The sequence below is a fragment of the Manis pentadactyla genome, chromosome 4 (assembly GCF_030020395.1).
Source record: "Manis pentadactyla isolate mManPen7 chromosome 4, mManPen7.hap1, whole genome shotgun sequence".
Taxonomy (NCBI): domain Eukaryota; kingdom Metazoa; phylum Chordata; class Mammalia; order Pholidota; family Manidae; genus Manis; species Manis pentadactyla.
In genome coordinates, this window is record NC_080022.1 from 126,023,446 (window position 1) to 126,047,771 (window position 24,326).

A 24,326-nucleotide genomic window follows, 5' to 3' on the forward strand; every position below is an offset into this window, starting at 1 on the left:
GAAAAAGAGCAATAAAAAGAAATATTCCTCTGTGTCTCCGCCCTCCTCACTAACATTCCCACAAGCCCTCATCCTGAATAAGGGCAGGTCTCCCTCTCGAACACTGCACCTCCTGACACTCTTCCTAAGGCAGCTGCTCATTTCCCACACCTCACAGCTCAAGACCCAGAGTGAGGTTCTGTCTTCACTGCTCATGGCGGCCGTTACTGGATGGGACTCAGTTTCCCTGTGATGCTAGCTGGCTGTGCCTCTCTCCTGGCTCTCCAGCTGACCTCCTGGTCACTCCACGGAGTCACTCATGACTTGGTTTTGAGCCGTCCTGCTATTTAAGTTCTTTAGATTGTAGGTGGTTTCAGTGCCCACGTGGAGCACCGACCCAATGCTTTGGAATCTTCTCTGTGACCTTGTCATCCTCGGGTCACTGAAGCCACCCATGCACACAGCTGCACCCTGATACAGCTCCGTCATCATGAACTCATGCTTCCCCTGATAATTCCTCTCCTTAAAGTTTGTTGGTCACTCTGGAATGCCAGAGCCGCTCCTTATTATCTTCCCTTCCATCAGCCCCATGGGGGTGTCTGTGTGTGCCCACATGAGATAATTGTAGTGACACAGATATCACTTTATTGATGTAAATATAATATGCTATATATTTTAATATGGCAGGAAATAATAAATTCTTGGTGTGTGAAAATATCTTATCAATGCTGAATGTTAAATTTGAAGGATTTGGGGCTATTTTACTTTAATAAACAAAAACAGTAACACGGCTATTTCCATTTTCATAAATAAAGGAATGGATGGTATTATGTGTGTAAAACCCTAATAATCAATATGCTTTAAAGAAAAGGCTATTTATTTTTAGTTTAATATCATAAGGAGATGCCAACCAGGCAGGCAAACTGTTCCCTTTCAGATAAATATGACTCAGAGATTACAGTGCTATCAATAATTGAAGTCCTGTGTGCCAGACCCTGATAGGTACTTTGTAAAGCCAGCTGTATACTCTATACATGTATGTGTGTACATATAAACATAATATGTGTATATATACACACAAATATGTAATATAGTTTGTAGTATATACTTTGTATATTACATATGTGTGTATATTGTATTAGATAATATACTTTGTCTATTGCATATACATGTTTATATCTGTGTGTGTGTGTGTGTGTGTGTGTGTGTGTGTGTGCCCACGTGTGTGTACTGGTTTCTTGTGACTGTCATAACAAATTACCACAAACTTAGGGGCTTAAGACAGAAATTTATTCTCTTATAGTCTGGAGCCCAGAGTCTGACTCAGTATCACTGGACTGAAGTCCAGGGCAGCAGGTCACGCTCCCTTTGGGGGCTCTGGGGAGACTCTGTCCCGCGCCTCCCTGTCCAGCAGCTGCCAGGATTCCTTGAGGCGAGGCCACATCACTGCAGTCTCTGTCTCCATCTTTACCTTGCTGTCTCCTTTTCTGCGCTCCAGTCTCTCTTGGCCTCCATCTTATAAGGATACATGTGATATAGCATTTAGGGTTCAGATAATCCCAGGATAAACTCCCCCTCTCAAAATCCTTAATTCAATCACATGCACCAAGTCCTTTTTTTTTTTTTTTGCCACATAAAGTAAAATTCACGACTTCCAGGGATTAGCATTTTGGGAGCCATTACTCAAGCCTACTGCAACCCCACAATGTGAAGTATCTCAGGACACTGAAACTGAAGTCCACCTGAGTTAGGAAACTGGCCCAAAGTCATACAAGTGACATTTACAGCTGTGTGACTACAAAACCTGGCTTCATATCCCTGCCCACAAAGGGCTCAAAATGCAAGGAAAGATTAAAATAATGGAATAAATGCCACTGTTTCTTTTCCTTGCTGTCAATCATCCTTTATATGTATTGCAAACATTTTCACTGCCTTGAAAAGAAAAGAAGGATTTTGTGTGAGGCACATTCAGAAACCTCATACTTCAGGGGCCTGCTCACAGGCCGGTCAGCCTACCTGTCAAATTAAGTGGCTACTCTCCAGATGAGTTAGCAAATATGAATTATCAAAGAAAACACCGAACTGCAGGAAGTACTTACTTACACCACAGAATTTCCCTTAGGATGTCATAAACATATGGAATCAATTTCATTTAGACTTGAAATGATGGAAAGAAGACAGAAGAATTTTAGTTTTCCTGGTAAGGTTTTCAGCCTATACTACAATTAAAACAGTGAAGCATATTTTTTTCCTTTCTTCTTTAAAATTATCTAGTAGGAAAGTTAATTTTGTAGGTGATTTCTAGCTCCCACATAGCTAACATGTTGCTGTGTAGTTGCTTAGGACTTACAGCTGGGCACCATGCAAAAGTCTTTATTGGCAACATATAAGCACAATTGTGTGCTGATGATGTAATTTATGGAGTGCTCAGTATACACTAGTAATTGTTCCAAATACTTTATAACAATTAAACCAAGAGGTAGCCATTCCTATTTCCTTTTACAATTAAGGAACTGGAAGACAGGTCAAATAACTTGCCTAAGGTCATATAACTGAGAAGTGGTAGAAGTGGTATTTCATTCCAGGCTCCCTGACTCCAGGGAGGTCACTGTTAACTACTACATCATCGAAATAACCTATCTCATGCATAGTATTTAAATACTATCATAGCATAGTATTTATGAAAAGCAATCTAGATATTGCGATATTGTAAATATTAGTATCATTCGTCCAAGAGTTTTATAACTACAGATATCACTACACCTGTAGGTTTATACTAGAGCAAAACTCCTAATTTTCTTGATGAAGACAGGTGAGAAAATCGAAAAAATGCCTAATATTTTTACAAAGTTGGAACTCTCTTTCATCTAATGTTCCTCTTTTCCCTTCTTGCGCTTTAACATTTAGCCATGCAGTAACCATGCATCAGAACTTACTGGAGTCTCCATTTCTCATCCAGTCACCTTCTTGTATGCATTCTTATTACTGAGTTTTGAGTTTCTGAATACAGTTGGGATACGCATTCTTTATTAAATATGTGATTTAAAAATTCAAGTCTGTAATTTGTCTTTTCATTCTCTTAAATGGTGTTTTTCTCAGAGCACAATTTTAAATTTTAATGGATTTAGATATATCTTTTGTTGGTTCATTTTATGAAAGATGATTTTGGTGTCATGTCTAAGAGCTCTTCACCTGAAAGCAGGTCATAAAGATTTTCTTTTATATTTTCTTCCCAATGTTTTATAGTTTTACATTTTACTTTTAGATATAGGCTGCATTTCAGTTAATTTATATAACCTGTATGTGAATGCCAGATTGTTTTAGTACAAACTTGTTGAAAAGACTGTCAATCACCTGAACTCACTCAAAATGTAATAGACAACCTGTACAGCCCTATAACTTTAAAGGAAATTGAATTAGTAGTTAAGAACTTTTCTAAAAAATTTTCTCCAAGTCCAGATGAATTCACTGGAAAATTTTAATCAAAAACTTTTAGAAGAATAACACAAATTCTACAGCATCTCTTCCCAAAAGTAGAAGAGCAGAAAATGCTTCCCCACTCAATTTATTGGCTATCATTACTCTAATTCTAAGGCCAGACATAGACAGTACAGAAAGAAGGACAATTATAGGCTAAAACTCCTCATGAACATAGATGCAAAAATCTTAAATAATAATTAGAAAAACAAATTGTACCCAACAGTGTATAAAAAGAATGTACCTCAACTACACGGAGTTTATCTTGGGAATGTAAGCCTAGTTTAATACTCAAAAATCAACCAATGTAATCCACCAAAAATAGTCTAAAATAGACTGAATACCACATGATCATATTAATTGATGCAGAAAAACTATTTGAAAAAAAATCAACATCCATTCATATGACAAATTTCCAGCAAACTGGGAATAGAGGGAAACTTCTTCAGTCTGATAAAGAGCATGTAAATAAAAGCCCTCCAGCTAACATTGTAATCAATAATGGAACACTTGATGCTTTTCCCCCAGAAGATTGGGAGTAAAGCTAGGGAGGTCCTCCTCACTGCTATTCAATATCACACTGTGTATCCTAGCCAGTGCGTGAGATAAAAGCAAGTAGGAAACGTGAAAGCTTTCCATCTCCAATGAGATGCAGACCCAGTGAAAGTAAAAATACCTGGCCAGTGGGAGGAAATTATTCTGAGTGGGAATAAAAAATAATGAGAATTTACAAAGCACACAAATGTGCTGTGATTATGTTTTTCTTGTGGAAGGAAAATTTATTGGTAATATTTCATATTTAAAATAATGAGAAGGAGAAAATCATTTTCTGAGATTTTCATAAATGTAACACTGGAAGTTTCTGTGCAACAAAAATAAGTCAAAAGAACGAAAAAGTTTAAAAAGTACCAGCAGTGAGAAAGTGTATAAAACAAGGAGTTGTTTTAAATCATTATAAAGTACAGAAGGAAGGGGTTAAGATTTCCTCTTGTTAAGATTAATGGAAAAGGTGTTTACTTGTATCTAGGAACTTATATTTTTATATCTTGCTCTTAATCTTTAAAAATGTAATGCTATGGTAACAGTAGTGTTATGCTTTGCTCTTTAAATAAACTTGAAAGTTCTATTTTTGATAGAAAAAACAATAATTGAGTGCAAAATCATGCTTATCTATGTTTCTTACTTAAATACTCTTAGGGGATGTTCAGCTTTTGGCACCCAAACTGTTGAATGTAGTGGCTAATATCTTGTTCTTTTTTTGGTTGGAATCTGGCTCTAGTTATGGTTGTGCGACCTCAGACAAGTTACCTAATCTCTCCGTGTTTCAGTTTCCAAAGCTGCAAAATGCAGAAAATAATAAGAAACCCTGCTTCCCAGGTTAGAGAAACTCCGTAGGTAACACTTAGAAGGTGCTTAGAATAGGGCTTGACACAAGTAACGATAGATGTTAGATATTGTTACTGCCACCATTATCTGCCATCTGATGACAAAGGGTCTAAATTGTGGGCATTGTCTCTGAGGAAAAAGAGTAGCAATATTAAAAATTGTACCTTGAAAACCCAATACTTTCATTGTGACAGTAAATATGTCATGGGTGCTATATGTATATATTTTTGCTTCTAGGAACTGTACCTGAGTATTCAAAAAGAGAGAATTAGCAATAAGGATAAATTAAGATGAAAATACAGATTTTGGGGGAAACTAAGCACTGGCTACTAGAACACAGAACTTTATCTGCTCCATATCCATACCTCCCAATTCTGTTACTCATCCACTAAGGTGGAATACTGAGTTAATAATTCATTTCCCAGGACACTGATGGACCACCTTTAATGGGACCTAGAAGTTCAAGATTTTCATGAATAGCTCTATTTGCCCTCTTCCACATAATGCCTTTTACTTTCCCTTTGTGGACCCCTACTTCCCATGAATGTCTAGGTTTTCAGGACAGATACCAGTTAGCTGTAAAGGAGACTGCCTAGGTGTTCACCATTTCTCTCTTTCTCTGGGCACAGCTAGGTGACTCATAATTAAGGACTGCCCTGTGGATAGGTTCCTGAATGTGGGTGCAAGTGATATATACTGTTTTCAAACTAAAACTTGTTTCATGGTATTGCTTTTCCTTCTGTCAAGAGGAGGCCTCAAGAGCCCTAGAAGATGAAGGAGCCATTTGATGGAAGAATTCAGGTCCCTGAGAGACTGTGTGGAGTAGGGCTCCCCTCCCCCACCAACTTACTTTGAACTATGATGTGAAGGTAAATCTTAATTGTGTTCAGCTACTAAGATAGTAGAGGTCTTTTCTATAGAGTTACTCTATCCTAACCAACTGACACTCTTGTTTTCTGTCTTTCTGGACTCTTTTACTTGGCTGTTACAGAGTATAATTTTCACTCAACTACAGTATAAGTTCTGAGACCCAAGTTTGTGCTTTGGGGATAAGAGCAGAGCTCTAAGGCCTTCTACATGGTTCAGCCCAACTCTCCAGAGTTATACATTAACATATTGGGTAAGAGAGTTAGAGACCCAACTAAAAATAGTTACTTTGTGTTTTCTTGGCAGCATCCCCTTAAGAGATGAACCTCTGGGATGTTGTTATTTTAAAGGCCCTTTGGACTAGGTGCTGTCTTAATATGCCCTTAGAGCAAACCTATTATTATTATCATTATTATAAATCTACTATTATTATCTATTATTAATCTATTATTAGTATTTTAACAATGGGCATGTAGAGAAGTAGACAAAGAACAGTCAAATGATTAGAAAGTTCTGCTCAAAATAAAGGACTTTAGGACATCCTATATTTGGATGCTATGGTTCACAAATCTTCCCACTGATATATTAGTACAAATTTTTATGCTAGACACTGAGGTAAGTACAATAGATTATATGATTTGTTTTCTCCTCCCGAAGTGTTAGTTGTAGGGGTTGGGAAAGCCAAGACAATTGTATAACAGAAAACGGAAAATAATTAAAATAGGTATTATGCATCGTAAGGAGTTTGAGAACCACTAAGGTATCAAACACAGAGAAGATAAGAGGATTTGCCCTTGTTTGTCTAAGGTGGATGCCTACCTGTCTGAGAAGAATGAATAAATAGTAATTTGGATAGTTAAAAGGAGCCCAAGTCCCTATGTGAAAGTATTGGACAATGAGTTTTTTCCTACTATTCTTTTAATGCTGTGACCCGATGATTCTTCCTTCTTTGGGGTGCCCCAGTCAGAATGTGGTGATTAGCCCTTCGTGGACTCTTTCCTGTTTCTCAACCACATGCGAATCATGGAAATAAATCATAAGTTAGATTTATAGCCATTGAGTTAATTGAGTGAAATCTCAGTGCTTGTTCTAAGTCAAGGTCCCTCCCCACCTAAGTGTAAAATGGAAAAATGGAACTTCAAGGTGGGAATGGTTTGGATTTGGTTACAAGCTGACCAGTTCTGCAACCAGTGAAACCACCTCCACCCCAGAACACAGTCAGGATCACTGCACTACAGGATCCCTCCTTCCACTGACATTCTCTTCAGTCAGAATTCCCCACCATCTAAGTGCGTTGTAGGGAACATAAGTTGCTTTATACTATGAAAGACATCTTTATATTCTCCAAAAGATGCAATTTAAAATTCTAAAACTCATAATGCTTAAGGTCAGTTAACATTTCTATTAGGACAGAGTACTTTTTCAACACCTTACACAGAGCTCTGTGGAAGGAACTCAAGGGCCAAAAGGGGAGCTTGATGGGAAGAGAGGAAGATCCCCAACCAACAGTGAACTACAACAGTTTGTTTTTATCTGTTTATATAATGGCCCTCTCTGGAAGATCTAATTGAAGAAGAGTGTAGGTAATTGCTTTTAAAAGTACTTGAGCCATCACTTAAAAGAGAGATGATCTGTCATAGATTAAGAACCTACTGTGTGTCCTTTATATCCATTTATGTCCATTTTCTCAGCCAACCATTACCACAGCCCTTGCCAGTAACAATAACCTATTTTACCGATGAAGAAGCTGAGGCATAGAGACTAAACAGTTTAAGATCAGGTGGCTCTATCAGGTAGAACCAGAATAAGAATCCATGGTTTATGTACTCTTGAATCCAAAACTGTTCTTAAGCATCAAGTTTATGAATACTTTCATATATGTCTAATGAAGATAAACTTGTTTGTTAAAAAATATTCCCCGTGATGATGATGATGTTAATGATGATGAAAGTAGTGTAAGAAACAAAGCTACTCTCTACTGAGCTCTTAGTATTGCTGAAGCATGGGTTCCCAAATTTCCCTGGAAATAGGAATTTCTGTGCTTGTTAAATATACACATGCTCAGGCTTCAACCCAAGTCTACTCTGTCAAAACTCTCAGGGGGTAAATTTGGGAAGTTTGGAGGCCACTGTGGTAGGCCAGCTATGTGCCAAGTGCTTTTCTTCCATTATCATATTGGATCCTTGCAACAATTGTATGAAGTAAATACTAGTATGCAGTGTGCAGTTGAGAAGCCTAATGCACAAATAAGTTAAAGGAATTGCTTATGCTGATAGCTTTGGACAGGGTCCTACTTAGGTACATTCACTTGATTTCTAAGTCTGATGTTATACTCCAAATAGGAGGGGTTGCAGGCTCCTGGGGAAGGTTAAGTGAAATCCCCACTGCTTGGGGGTTCCACACAGAGCAGAGACCATTCCAATTTGGTCCTGTGCCCTATCCTTCCTGATTCCTAAAGGATTCACTCCCAAGTTTCTCCTTCTTTTCCAACATCTCAATTCTCCCTTTTTCTGCTGGCTTCTTTCTCTTAACAATGAGTCAAAAGACCAAGATTTCAAGAACATGCAGTCAGGAGGGAAGAGTTGACTCATACATATGGCAGACTGCCCTCTTTTCAGGGGCAAAGACACAAAGTGCCATCAGATTTTGGGGAGAGACACAGTCATGCTTTGGAATATTAGGAAGGGTGTGGCATGACCAATTCACATGGCCCAGTTGTGGGATATTGGTAGGTTTTCCACTGACAGAGGTGGGGCAAGGGTACCAGGAATATATTTTAGCCATTTGCCCTACTTTTTGGGTCTCTGAAACTCACACAAAGTAGAGGAAAATAAATCTTAGCCCCTGTGATGGGTTAGTAGTCTAAGTCATCTGTTTCAAAATCGGACAGAATTCCAACCAGCTGGTAGTGATTTTCAAATCCTGTCCTCTGCAGAAAGGGGTGAAAATCTACCAGAAAGTCCATTTCTTCTCCAAGGCACCAGGCTGCCTTTTACTCACAGGGTGACATGGATGCTATGGATTTTTGCTTTTATTTTTAATTTTGTTAGTAACCACAAGTTGCACTGTTCCAGTATTTTGAATACAGCATTTATAAGTTGAAAATAGAAGGCTGGTACAGAATGTGCAACATTTTCAAGCTCATTGTTCCATGGCCATAAAAAAACACTTTAAAAAGGAAAATTCTATGTTCTTCTAGGTAGCAGCTGTAATAGTACTGACCTCTCAGCAATTTACAATGAAGGATAAAAAGTAAGGTCTCAGGCCCTTTTTCTGCCATTCATCTCTGCAACAGCATGGGGCAGCCCCAACAGTCCTCATCGCTTCTAACATCCAAAGTTCTTAGATATGATAGGCAACTGGGTGCTATTCACCCCCTGCTGAGGGCTGGCTTGTGTCCCCCAGAAGATATGTTGAACTCATAACTCCCAGTACCTGTGCACATGACTTTATTAGGAAATAGGGTCCTTGGAGAGTTGATCGAGTTGATGGGATGGGCCCTGATCCAGAAAGAAGATGGCTATGTGAAGACACAGAGAGACATGGGGAGAAAGCCATGTGAGGGTGGATGCAGAGACTGGAGCTCTGCATCTACAAGACAAGGAATGCCAAGGCCTGCCGCCACCTCAGAAGCAAGGAGAGGCATGGAACAGATTCTCCCTCAGAGCCTCAGAAGCAAGTAATGCTGCCAACACTCCAATCTGGGACTTCTGGCCTCCAGAACTCTGAGAGAATAAATTTCTGTTGTTTTAAGCCACCTGGCTTGTGGTACGATGTGACAGCAGCCCTAGGAAATGGATATACCATCTTCATGAAAATCGTCCACAAAAGAACTCTGTATAACATTATCCATAAAGGTGAACGAAAAACACGTAATCTGACAACTGTTATATATATGAGAAATAGTATTACATGGAAGATAGTATGAGATCTTTTACAGTGGGTAGCTAGGCTCCTTTAATGGAGAAGCATAAGGTTTATCAGAGAGAAGCTGGGAGCATGTTCAGAAGGAATGGGAGAAGTGGTCTAATCCAGGAGTGGGAAAACAGTGACAACATTAGTTTGTGGCCTATCGTTGCATAGCCCCTAAGCTAAGAATGGTTTTGACATTTTTAAGGAGCTCTTGAATGTGGGTCTGTCTCAGAGGAGGTCTCCAGATGGATGGAGAAACTACTAGATGGTAAGATACTTGGTCCCCAAAAGACTCTGTGCTGTCGACCCCCCAACTCCTAATTCACCTTTTACTATGATGTGAGAAATAAATCTCAATCCTGCTCAGCCACTAAGATGTTCATTATACACAGATGAGAGCTCTGGGTCATGACTGTTACCCTCTCCTAAGAAATACCCTATTCTCTATGTAAGCCTGGTCCTAGTTCTTGCCCTAACTCTAACTTTAATAAAAGAATATGCCGTGGAGACCAGGTGGGGCCACAAAGCTTAAGATACTTACTATTTGTCCCTTACAGGAAAAGTATGCCAACTCTTGGTCTTGTCCAATGGTTTATGATATTAATATTATTCTTTAGTGTGGAATATTTACTTTTATTTTTAAAAGATGTATAAAACAGATAGGAAAACAGAGATGCTAAGGATGAAGTTGGGCCTACGGTCTTGAATTCTCTCACCACTGCCTTGCAGGAGTCCCCAGGGTTCACTGAATCATCATGATGGTGATATTGGCTACAATCAATCAATCAATCAATCAATCAATCAATCAGTCCTTACAGAGTTTCAGAGCACTGTGGTTAGCACAACATGCACTCTTGAATTTAATCTTCAAAATGATCATATGAGGAGTGTGCTATTCTGATCTCCATTTTTACATGAGGGAAGCGGAGCTTAGACAGGTTCAATAAGTTAATTGCCCTCTATGCACATCTAGTAAATGACAAAGACTGAATTCATACTGATGTACCTGTGGCTCAATCCACACGCCTAACTACACCGCCCTGCTCCTCCCACACGAAGCTGCTCTGTCTGTTCCCACCTCCTCATGGAGGGCCCTGGGTCCAGCGAGCTGACGCGGTGTGTCCGAGCCCCAGGTAGTGGGTCTCCTGGCTCCTAGTGTGCCACTCTTTTCTCTGTCCTTGCAGGCTTGTACAATCTCGCCGAGTGGGGGCTGAGAGGGACACCCATCAGACTGGCTCTGGGGTAGAAGGGGTGGGTGAGAGTATGGGTCTAAGTCTCCACATTATCATTGTGCTGCTCTTTGGCTTGATGGGCTTGGAGAATGAGATTGTATGGGAGAACTAGGACCGGGGGGCCATCGTTTCTGCGTCAGTGGTGCCTCCTGGTCCTGCTCACAGAAGCGGCACCTCCCTGAGCAGACGCCCACACACGGCGCACAGCTCGGGAAGGCCCCACACCTGTCATCTCCTCCGACAACTGCCAGCAATGGCCAGCCACAGTGGTCCTCACGCTGACTTGGCCAACCCTTCTCCAGATTTGCTCCCATCCTCTCCCTCTGTCCTTACTTGCCCTCTGGATTAGAAGCATGGCCTGTCTTCTACTTCCAGCTCTTCTCCTCAGGAATCTGCCTGTCCATGCAAGCAGCTCAGAACTGTCTCGACTGAGGCCAGTGGATTTCCTCTCAGGGCCTTTCCTGCACAGCTTTTACCCACAGGGCTGTATTTCCAGGAAGCCCAGTCCAGCCTCATCCCTGGGAACTCCTGCTCCTTCTTTCCTGTGACGTGCCAGGGGTGCCAGGGTCACCTTCTCCGCCTGTGATGTGCTGTGCCTGCCAATGGCCTTGACACAGTCGTGGTCAACAATAGCTTTATGCTAATGGCTTTAAGGGACAGAGTTTGTAAGAATAATGACAGCATGATTAATTCACTGAGCATTTTATATGCATATGTATACATTATAAAGTAAAAGTCAGTACTATTATACTGTGGGGAAACTGAGGCACAGAAAGATTATGTAACTTGTCCAAGGTCACAGAACCAGGAAACCACAGAGCCAGACTTTGAACTCTGGCAGCTTGGCTATCGAGCCTGTATTCTTAGTCACTTCTCTAAAAGACCTTGCATAACGATACCTGTCACCTTTGTTGACTGCCTGCTCTGGGTCAGGCCTTCCTGGTACTTTACATACATGATGGGAAACATACCACCCACACGTTCCCCCTGGTATCCCTGTGTTTTCTTCCCACTAGGCAGCTAGGCTGTGTGTCTTCAGTGCTTCAGGGGAGGGCAAAGGAGCAAAATGTAAATAGAAGAGTAATATTTTTAGCTATTGGGTCTCAAATTCCAGGCTCTAGGCACAAACCACAGATTTGGAAGATTAGGTGAAAAGCTGGGAAACTCTTTCTCCAGACTAGATAAGACTCTTTGAATTTGGGGAGGAGGAGAACAGGAGAAACCCAGCAGGCTGATATGATGGTGGGGTCCCTGAGAAGAAGCCCTGCGCGTGTCCCACCTGCCCTGCGCCCCAGCGTCCCGCAGGTGGGGCAAGGATGGCACAGCCACACAGACTGAAGGTGGAAAGTAGGATGGTTTGAAGGAGGGCATCCTGATCAGACTGAGATTACATCTCCCTGACTAAGCCAAATAGGGCTCAAGAAAGAAATTAAGTAGAATTGTAGAAAAATAAGAAAACTGCATTTCTCTCCCAGCCAGACTTGGGTCCATATGTACCAGCCACACATTCAGTATCTCTAGTCTTATGCGATAACCACACAGAATCCTTTCTTATTATTCCCATGTTATAGCATTTGATTACAGACTGGAAAAATTACTTTCCCAGGGGACTCAGCCAATAAATAGAAGAAAAAGTATACCAGGAGAAACACAGAAAATAAGGAAGGTAAAAGAGGAAAAGAGTAGTTAAAGGTAAGGTGACTCTGTAAAGTGGAACCCCTGCATTACAACCATCCCCATAAAAAACATTTCCCTTTATCCTCAATACAAACGAGCATTTTGTTGGGATATACTTACATTTTATTTGGCGGACTAGTCATTTTCTCGGTCCTTTTTCCCGAAGCCCTAGCTGGGGGCTGGACATTGTGAAAGTGTATCCAGCCTCCACAAAGGAGTTATTTCAACTCGGTTGTAGCTGCAAAAAAAATTGCATGCAGATCATGGAAATTATGCTTTGTGACAAATATGTTATGAATGACTGCTCATAAAGCTGTGCCAATATGCATGCTATCACAGTGCTCAATTATTTTAACCTGCCATGAACTCTCCTGTGATAAATCATGGGAAAGCTAACGAGAACTATCTTTAGTCACTGCACTGTTTCACTCGCTCAAGTCATTCACGGCTCTAAAAATACAATTTATATCATCAGATTCCTGAAATTCTTTCAGTGCTTACACATTCTGATTTAAGTGGCATTAAAGTGAGAGCAATTAAGCTGAGAAGTCCAAGGCTACTGACCAATATCCCCTGGGTATCAGCCATCTATCAGATTGAGGACATTACTTATCCTCAATGTGCACTTAGAGCATGGCCTGTGGTTCGGGAAAAGACTTGAGATTCTCAGCCTGAAAGTGGATCTCACAGTGGAAGCATGGACAAGACTTTTGGTGTGATTAATCAAGAATAGGTGATCTGAATATTTAATGTCCAATTTGGAATATTTTTGGAGTTGATGGGGGAGACCATTAATATTTATGCCAGGACTCAGGCATTAACTAGGGCTGTTTTTTTGTTTTTTGTTTTCAAGCAGGCAAGGATTCTAGTAATGGACTAATAATGGAAAAGGAGGTTGCATCTTCTCTATGTTTAAAGGCCACCTCCAGACTCCATCCTCCATGCACCATCTAGAGAAAGAAGTGGGTCCTTTAGCTACTTTTTGCTACAGTTCTGACAGTACCACCCTGATTCTGTGGTCCCACCATCTCCCTTCTGAGTCCTGAGCTTCAGCTGCTAATACAAGTTACAGCACATCTATTTGCACACAAGGAAAGGAGTGGGATTGTTTTAAATGTGTTGGTTTTATAAATAAAAGCTATGAACTTTGGGACATACAGTTAAGTACCATTATAGTGAGGAAAGAGAACCACCAGTGTACTGTGTATCACCTGTTTTGGACAGTAACCTCTCCAGCTTCAATTTCCTCTACCAGTGAAATTAGGTAGCTGGAGTCAATCTGTGGTTCTCAGCCCAAGCCGTATATTAGAATCACCCCGAGAACTTTAAAACATACCAATGTTCTAGCCCATCCTGAGAGTTGACTTTATTTGTCTGGGGTGCAGGGCGTCCCCAAGTGATTCTAATATGCAGCCTCAGCTGAGAACTGTGAGGGTGGAGCATTTCTGAGGTCTCCACCATCTTTTATCCAGCAGCCTCTGGGATGGTCTGAGCTTTTGGGAAAGTGCAACAGAGGGAATAAGGGTAACCCATTATCATTGGCATTAGGCTGTAACAATCGGGTTGTTCTGATACAGTGTTTCCTAGGAGGCTTTATGAACATTTCCTATCACCTGTCACATGGCTGGGAAAAAATAGTTGTACGATACATGATTTGACTCTTTCCCTCCTAAGAGTGCAGAGTGTATGGCTCAGAATAAGGAAGGGGCTTAGTAAGAGTTGAAGAAAATACTTACCTGCCTAGCCGATGTCCCAAAAAAACACTGTGATTTTAAACGTATTTATAAAGCTCTTCCCAGGATTCTGTTTGATGCCCTGTGTTGACCAGGGTCATGCTTTGAAGTGACTATGAGTCCTCCTAGATGAAAAATTGATTCCACTATTGTTACACATCTCTCATAATGCTTTGGGATCCTACTTCTGACATAAGTGACTTGAGAAACAATTATGGATGTAAAAGCACAATTAATAAGAAAAATCCTTCTCACCAGTCATGTTACGGGGATTTCTGGATTTGATTACCCACTGTTCGATGCTTGACGATGTAACTGGTGTTTAGTGCTTTCTCCTTTTTCCTGATAGGGACCTCTAAGCACGTTATGTTCCTTCTCCTAGTTGGCAACACAACAAAGGCCAGCAATAAAAACCTCCGCTTGTGTAATAAACCGTTGTACCATCTACTGCTTATGAACAAGGTCTCCGAAAATGTGCAACCTTTCTGCACATTAAACACAAAACAGATGGGGAGTTGAAAATAACTTGCCTCTTCAGGGGAGGGCAGAGTCAAAGAAGAGAAAGCAAGGCTCAGAGAGTCCTAAGGTACAGAGCCACCGGCTGAGGTTTCCATTCCAGGCTCTCAGGGACAGCCAGGTTCTCTCAGGCATGCTGCATAACTTAGCCACCTGTGACGTGAGGGGCAGGTAGGCTTCAGGGAAGTGGTGTGCCTGATGGCCGAGAGTCAGGCACACTGATCTGCCACTCTTGCCAGGTGAATGAGGCAAGTCACCAATTCTTTCAAGCCTGTTTTGTAAACCTCATGTTTAAAAAGGTGACAGCTTTGAGCTCTACTCCCCAAGCACACCAGAAAACAGAGGAGCTGGAAATTCAAATGTTCCCATTCTGTTGTGATTGTTGTTTTTAATTTGCTTGTTTATTTGTTGGTTCTGTATGTGTGTGTAGATATCTGAAATGATAATTTACACATGTAAATATACAGGTAATATATATGAAATTAATGAGACAGAAGAAACGATAGAGCTAAGAATTTACAAATGATGTATGTACACATGCATGCATGTATTTGTCTGTTTCCTTTCCTACACTTTGCAAAGTTTTAGGGGAAAAACAGTGCCCATTTATAATTGACATTTATCATTTGCTGCTTAATAGTATATGATTTTATTGTGGAAATGGCTGAAGCTTGGATATTAAGTGAAATTGAAAACTTCATTTCAGAGTAATAAAATAACCACCTTGCGTTTGTCCCCTGTCCCCTAAAAGTGGCAAACATGCTCACCCTACAGTTAAGTGTGGGGTATGAACTGTAGGCATTGTTTCATAAAACATAATGAAATTCACAGGATGCTTTCCTTAAAATATAGAATCTTGCGAAGCACCGAATGAGGTATCTTCTAAAGGAATAAGATTTGGGGGAAGAGTGAACTTTTAACTGGTTGTATGAGTCAGGATCCACTCAGGAATTTCAAACTGGTGGCATTTTAGACAGAAATGATTGCTTTGGGGTTGGAAGACTGAGCAAAATTAACACTGAGGAGACATGAGCAGCAAAAGGAATAAGATGCAAGTTGCTGAAGAAAAGGTGCTCAGACCACTGAGGAAGGGACATAGCCACTGCTGATGCCTCTAAAGGGGTGAAAGAAGGTTCTGGAAGTGCTGCCAGAGTAACACTGACAAGGGAAAGCCAGAAGCGCCTTTGCTCTCTGCCGGAGTCTGTTCTCTCTAGCACCACCTGTCGGCAGAATGTAAGCAGACGTCAGGAGCAAGGAAAGCAGGGATGGGCTTGGAGTTGAGACACAGCAGCGGGTCATCAGCACAGGGGCCAGTCCTGGTGGGAGATCCCCACGAGGTAGAATGTGGGCAAAATCCATGAAAAACGACCAAAATGGGAGGAAAAAAGAGGAGAAGTCAGCTCTGTGGCCAGAGTCCCCCAGCAGTGAGAAAAGAGCAGGCAAGAAGCCAGAGTGAATGATCTAGAAAAAGATGTCCATGTGCGGAGACCTCCTCCTAGTCTGATTCCTTAATGGCTGTTCAGTAAGAGGGAGAGAAAGAGAAAAGGTAACAGAACAAGTGGCAGCAATTTGCCTAAAGTCTGCGTAGCTCCCCAGTCATGCAGGCCATTTTCTTGGCTGTGATTAGCTGCCTTACGGGACTCAGGGTACTGTAGCCTGCAACTGCACTTTGTATATGTATTTAACGTGTGTTATTTTTTTCCTCCAAAGTATATTAATTTGTTTAATCATCCTGTAACCCAATGGCAATAAACCAGACTATTTTTATTCATCTCAGGGTAAGTGAACAACAAGGTCACCTCCTAATTAGCTTCAAAACCAGAAATTGCATGTAGGTCTCCTGACTTCTATCCCATTGCTCTTTCTACCATGCTCGAAAATCTGCCATCTCTAAAAAAAAATAAGAGTTTCTTGGTTTTAATCATGACTTTGACAAACTTTTCAAACATAAAAGAAAAGCACTGGTACCATATTAAGAAACGAGTTTAACTCAAGGAACTGTTCTATGAATCAACTTGCTCAGCCCCAGGGTAGTGTCCATGCACCCAGTGCCCTGGTTCTCCTTTGCTTTGCAAAAGCTGTTGCCTCTACATGGAATGCACCTCTCCTTTCTACCTGGCAAATGATGGAGCTGCATCTTAAGTGGAGTATAAGGTATAAAGTCCGCAAGCAAGGAAAGATTCCATCTAGACAAAGTTGCCTTAAAAACTTCCTTAAACATCTTGTACAATACTAATACACGCTGATATATACTCTGGCCATGAGACTAGCAATGCCAAGTTTCTCCCAGAGTTGCATCAACCTCAGTTATATTTGTTGGGTCCCTGATGACATGGTTGACATAATTATGGGAGATGTAGGGCAAAAATGTTGCATTTTTAAACTCTGGTATCATTCCCAAGACCACGGTATGTCTGCACCATGAGACACAGGCAGGGGCTGAAGCCAAGAGGAGACAGTTTTGCACTGGTTGGAGGGCATTCTCTGTATGCAGTGGCAGGTGACACACTTGTGCTGTTCATATCTCTCTCCTTTTCTGTTTCCCTGACCCCACCACTGAGGTTCACATGGTGGAATTCATGTAAATCAAGCACCTACCCACTGTCCTCAAAATAAATTTTACTCATTGATGGTGAAAATTTGGTCCACTGACAACAATGTGCAGTACCATGGTCCAAGGCACAGTGGAAAGGCATTGCATGAAAACATTGCTGGACTGAACATTGCAAAGCTAAGTTAAAGTACCAGAGGCACTTACCAGCTGTGCAGCTTTGGAAAAATCACCCACCCTCTCTGAACCTTAGATTCTTCATCACAATAGTGGCTTACCTGTTGGGTAGTGTGGAAATCAAGTAACAAGTAATATACTACTAAGAATAAGCATTTTGAAAATGGTAGTTTTACAAATTTAAGATAGATTTTTAAAGTCTTTTGTTTCTCCATCTGTCACTAAAGTTTCTTTATAGGGTCACTCATCTATAAAAATGTAGCCTATCCAAAGACATTCCTACCTCTCCGGTGTTTGATAAGAGAAACAAGACAGACTGAAAGGCTACATGCAGCATGATTCCACTCCTGTGACACTCTAGAAAAGGCAAAACTACAGGGATGGGAAGCCCTGTATCAGTGGTTGCCAGGGTCGTGGGAAGGGGGAGCAGCTCATGACAAAAGGGTATAGAATCGTTCAGGTGGTGGAACTGCTGTGGTTGGGAATGGAGTGGTGAGCAAAGAACAATATGCATTTATCAAAACCCATAAAAGTTGACAACACAAAAAGTGAACTTTAACATACACAAAGTCAAAAATTTTTTTTTAAATCCTGGAAGTTAGAGAATCCCAGAATGGAATCCTGACGTGACAAAAAAGTATATGGCAGAACCTCACAGAGGAGATGGAGGGAAAGGAATTGACGTTAAGTACCTGTGGAAAACAGTATTTTGACTGAAAACCTGAACACTAAGGACAAAAGCAGCTGTGCATGAATGTGCATGAATGAGAAACCAGCTGGTACTGTTGTTTCTCAGGGGAGAACTGGTCAACAGTTCTGGAACTATTACACTTATACTGAGTTGGGCAAATACACGGATGGTGGATGTTAAGAGCCAGTTTCCCCCACTGTTGGAGAGGGAAATTATAAAAAAGAAGTGGAGAAAAGTGTGCAGCAAAAATCCAGCATGGTGCACTGGATTAAAGTTGGAGACATAGCTATGAACTCAAGTTTCACTTAATATCAATACAGGTGGATACATACAGAAATGACTGTAGAGTTGTTGTATACATAGGTTAGTAGACACACATGTATTTTTTAGGTCAGCCCACTGAGATCATAGAGGCAGCAACACTGAGCAGCAAGGAGCACGCCAGGTGCCCAGATCTGTTACTGTCCAATAAGGGAACCAGGGCTCCTTGGGGAGATGGGTGGTTCTGGGGCATCTTGCAAAATTGATACTGGAGCTTCTTAGAGGGCCAGAAATAAGGAAATACTCTAAGAACAAAAGGATGGTGTGCACCATAGAGGCACAGGAGCCAACCTGAAAGGGTTCCCAAGGGCTGAGGCTGGCCAATTTGAGCAAAAAATAAATAACGTAACGTTTGATTATACTCCCCCAAATAAAATAAATACCCATGAATCCATGCTGATCTAAGGAAGGAAGGAAGGAAGGAAGGCAGGGAGGGAGGGAGGGAGGGAAAGACAGAGAGGGAGAGAAGGAAAGGAGGATAGACAAATGTTCCTTGCACAAGAATTCAAGAAGTTTATGTAGATACTGCCCTCTCCAGGAGGTTAACATGCTTCCAAAGAGTAGTATATGCAAAAGGGTAAAAAATGTAACTGGCCATCTACCCTGGCCAGATGATCATAGTTAATATCATCAGGGATAAATCATGCCAAGAGTGAGTCTGATATGATATGAGAAGAACTCTTCATCTCTATGGCATCCTTCCCCAAAGCCCATAACCCCAGTCCGACTGTGAGAAAAAAAAAACAGATGAACTCAAGTTGAGGGTAAGTCTGCAAAATATCTGACCAGTGCTCCTCAAAATGATCAAGGTCATAAAGAAGAAAGGAAGACTAAGAAATTGTCAGAGAGAAGAGGAGACAGAGGGGACCTCACCACTAGATGTTACAAGGGCTCTGGTGCAGGAAAAGGACATTGGTGGAAAACCTAGTGAAATCTGATTAAAGTCTGCAGTGTGGTTCACAGTCTGCACACACATTGGTTGCCTGGTCACTATAGATCTACTGTGGCAATAAGATGTGAACAGTAAGGAAAACTAAGTGAAGAGTGTACGGGAACTCTCTGTACCACCTTTGCGACTTCCCTGTAAGTCTAAAATGATCCAAAATGAAAAATGTATTAAAATGTCATTAGCAAAATACTCCAAAATGCAAAATACCTAAAGATAAATAGAACAAAGAATGTGTTAACTCTCTGCCTGGAAAACTATAAAATATTGCCAAGAGATATGATACAGAAAGTCTAAATAACTAGAAAGATATGATGGGTTCATGCACTGCAAGACTCAGTAGTGGTAACAGGACAATTCTCCCAAGCCTAATCTAGAGAGCCAAGCAGAGTTTTTTTTTTTTTGGTTTTCTTCTTTTTGTAGAAATTGAGAAGATAATTCTAAAATTTATATGGTCATGCCAAGTAACCCAAAATGACTATGAAAAGGAAAAAAAGAATAGCGTTGGAGCTCTTACTCTACCTTGCTTAAAGCTTATTCCTAAGTGACTATAATCAAGACAATCAATGTGATATTGGCAAAATGACATATAAATAGATTATTGGAACAGAACAGATGGCCCAATTATAATCAAATTTTTTAAATGAAAATGCCAAAATAGTTCAATGGGAAAAGTAAAACCTCTTTAACAAATGTTGCTGAAACAACTGGAATTTTATATGGTAAAAAATGAACTTCAATCCCTACCTCACAACATAACACGAATTAACTTGCGATGCATAACAAATCTAAATGTAAAACCTGGAAGTATAAACCTTCTAGATGAAAACATAAGGAAAAGAAATCTCAACATAAAGATAGAATGACTTCTTAAATAGAACACAGAAAACAATACTAACTAACCATTTAAAAATGATGAACTGGAGGGGGGCGGAAGATGGTGGCATGAGTAGAGCAGCGGAAATCTCCTCCCAAAACCACATATATCTATGAAAATATAACAAAGACAATCTTTCCTAGAATAAAGACCAGAGGACACAGGACAATATCCAGACCACATCCACACCTGAGAGAACCCAGCGCCTAGCGAAGGGGGTAAGATACAAGCCCCGGCCCAGCGGGAGCCGAGTGCCAATCCCCCCAGCTCCCGGCGGGAGAAGAATAGGCAGAGCGGGAGGGAGACGGAGCCCAGGACTGCCGAACACCCAGCCCCAGTCATCCGGGCCAGAGTGCAGACACAGTATGTGCGCAGGGGGCCCTGGATACTAGGAAAATAGGGCAGCAAGTACGGTGAGCGGGCACTGGACGCCTGGTGCCAGAGGACATAAGAAAAGCGAGCGACCAATTATCCTTTTTTTTTTTTTTTTTTTTTTTTCTGTTTTGTTTTGGCCAGTGCTTTTTGGAAGTCTTAAAGGGATAGGGACCCCAATACTAGGGAAACAGGGCAAAAAGACCAGTGAGAAGATGCCTGAGGCTGGCGCCGGAGAATAAACAAAAACGAGCAGCCACCTTTTTTTTTTTTATTAAAAACAAATTTTTTTTTTGGTGGTCATTATTGTGTTTTGGTGGGTGCTTTTTGGAAGTCTTAAAGGGGCAGGGTGGGACACTTAATCCAGAGGTAGGAAATCCGGGGAATCTCTGGGCACCCTAGTCCCTGGGTTGCAGGGAGCAGGGAGGCCCCTTACGGAGATAAATAGCCTCCCACCAGCTCCTGCTCCAACGCGACTCCACCACTTTGGAGTAGCTGCCCGAGCCAGGCCACGCCCACAGCAACAGCGGAGATTAACTCCATAGCAGCCGGGCAGGAAGCAGAAACCCTGTCTGCGCGCAGCTGCGCAGGACAAGCCACTAGAGGTCGCTGTTCTCCCAGGAGAGGAGGGCCACAAACCAACAAGAAGGGAAGTTCTTCCAGCCATCACTCGTCCCAGCTCTGCAAACTATTACTATCACCATGAAAAGGCAAAGCTACAGGCAGACAAAGATCACAGAGACAACACCAGAGAAGGAGACAGACCTAACCAGTCTTCCTGACAAAGAATTCAAAATAAGAATCATAAACATGCTGACAGAGATGCAGAGAAATAAGCAAGAGAAATGGGATGAAGTCCGGAGGGAGATCACAGATGCCAGAAAGGAGATTGCAGAAATGAAACAAACTCTGGAAGGGTTTATAAGCAGAATGGATAGGATGCAAGAGGCCATTGATGGAATTGAAACCAGAGAACAGGAACGCATAGAAGCTGACATAGAGAGAGACAAAAGGATCTCCAGGAATGAAACAATGTTAAGAGAACTGTGTGACCAATCCAAAAGGAACAATATCCGTATTATAGGGGTTCCAGAAGAAGAAGAGAGAGGAAAAGAGATGGAAAGTATCTTAGAAGAAATAATTGCTGAAAACTTCCCCAAACTGGGGGAGGAAATAATCGAACAGACCACAGAAATACACATTACCCCCAACAGAAAGGATCCAAGAAGGACAATACCAAGACACATAATAATTAAAATAGCAAAGATCAAGGACAAGGAAAGAGTTTTAAAGGCAGCTAGAGAGAAAAAGCTCAAATATAAAGGAAAACCCATCAGGCTAACATCAGACTTCTCAACAGAAACCCTACAGGCCAGAAGAGAATGGCATCATGTATTTAATACAATGAAACAGAAGGGCCTTGAACCAAGGATACTGTATCCAACATGACTATCATTCAAATATGATGGTGGGATTAAACAATTCCCAGACAAACAAAAACTGAGGGAATTTGCTTCCCACAAACCACCTCTACGGAACATCTTACAGGGACTGCTCTAGATGGGAGCACTCCTAGAAAGAGCACAGCACAAAACACCCAACATATGAAGAATCGAGGAGGAGGAATAAGAAGGGAGAGAAGAAAAGAATCTCCAGACAGTGTATATAACAGCTCAATAAGTGAGCTAAGTTAGGCAGTAAGGTACTAAAGAGGCTAACCTTGAACCTTTGGTAACCACAAATTTAAAGCCTGCAATGGCAATAAGTACATATTTTTCAATAGTCACCCTAAATGTTAATGGGCTGAATGCACCAATCAAAAGACATAGAGTAATAGAATGGATAAAAAAGCAAGACCCATCTATATGCTACTTACAAGAAACTCACCTCAAACCCAAAGACATGTACTGACTAAAAGTCAAGGTATGGAAAAACATATTTCAAGCAAACAACAGCGAGAAGAAAGCAGGGGTTGCAGTACTAATATCAGACAAAATAGACTTCAAAACAAAGAAAGTAACAAGAGATAAAGAAGGACACTACATAATGATAAAGGGCTCAGTGCAACAAGAGGATATAACCATTCTAAATATATATGCACCCAACACAGGAGCACCAGCATATGTGAAACAAATACTAACAGAACTAAAGGGGGAAATAGACTGCAATGCATTCATTCTAGGAGACTTCAACACACCACTCACCCCAAAGGATAGATCCACCGGGAAGAAAATAAGTAAAGACACGGAAGCACTGAACAACACAGTACAGCAGATGGACATAATAGACATCTATAGAACTCTACATCCAAAAGCAGCGGGATATACATTCTTCTCAAGTGCACATGGAACATTCTCCAGAATAGACCACATACTAGGCCACAAAAAGAGCCTCAGAAAATTCCAAAAGATTGAAATCCTACCAACCAACTTTTCAGACCACAAAGGCATAAAACTAGAAATAAACTGTACAAAGAAAGCAAAGAGGCTCACGAACACATGGAGGTTTAACAACACGCTCCTAAGTAATCAATGGATCAATGACCAAATCAAAACAGAGATCCAGCAATATATGGAAACAAATGACAATAACACTAAGCCCCAACTTCTGTGGGATGCAGCAAAAGCAGTCTTAAGAGGAAAGTATATAGCAATCCAACCATATTTAAAAAAGGAAGAACAATCCCAAATGAATGGTCTAATGTCACAATTATCGAAATTGGAAAAAGAAGAACAGATGAGGCCTAAAGTCAGCAGGAGGGACATAATAAAGATCAGAGAAGAAATGAATAAAATTGAGAAGAATAAAACAATAGCAAAAATCAATGAAACCAACAGCTGGTTCTTCGAGAAAATAAACAAAATAGATAAGCCTCTAGCCAGACTTATTAAGAAGAAAAGAGAGTCAACACAAATCAACAGTATCAGCAACGAGAAAGGAAAAATCACCGATGGACCACACAGTAATAGAAAGAATTATTAGAGAATACTATGAAAACCTATATGCTAACAAGCTCGGAAACCTAGGAGAAATGGACAACTTCCTAGAAAAATACAACCTACCAAGACTGACACAGAAAGAAACAGAAAATCTAAACAGACCAATTACCAGCAACGAAATTGAAGCGGTAATCAAAAAACTACCAAAGAACAAAACCCCCGGGCCAGATGGATTTACCTCGGAATTTTATCAGACATACAGGGAAGACAAAATACCCATTCTCCTTAAAGTTTTCCAAAAAATAGAGGAGGAGGGGATACTCCCAAACTCATTCTATGAAGCTAACATCATCCTAATACCAAAACCAGGCAAAGACCCCACCAAAAAAGAAAACTACAGACCAATATCCCTGATGAACGTAGATGCAAAAATACTCAACAAAATATTAGCAAACCGAATTCAAAAATACATCAAAAGGATCATACACCATGACCAAGTGGGATTCATCCCAGGGATGCAAGGATGGTACAACATTCGAAAGTCCATCAACATCATCCACCACATCAAAAAAAGAAAGACAAAAAAGACATGATCATCTCCACAGATGCTGAAAAAGCATTTGACAAAGTTCAACATCCATTCATGATAAAAACTCTCAGCAAAATGGGAATA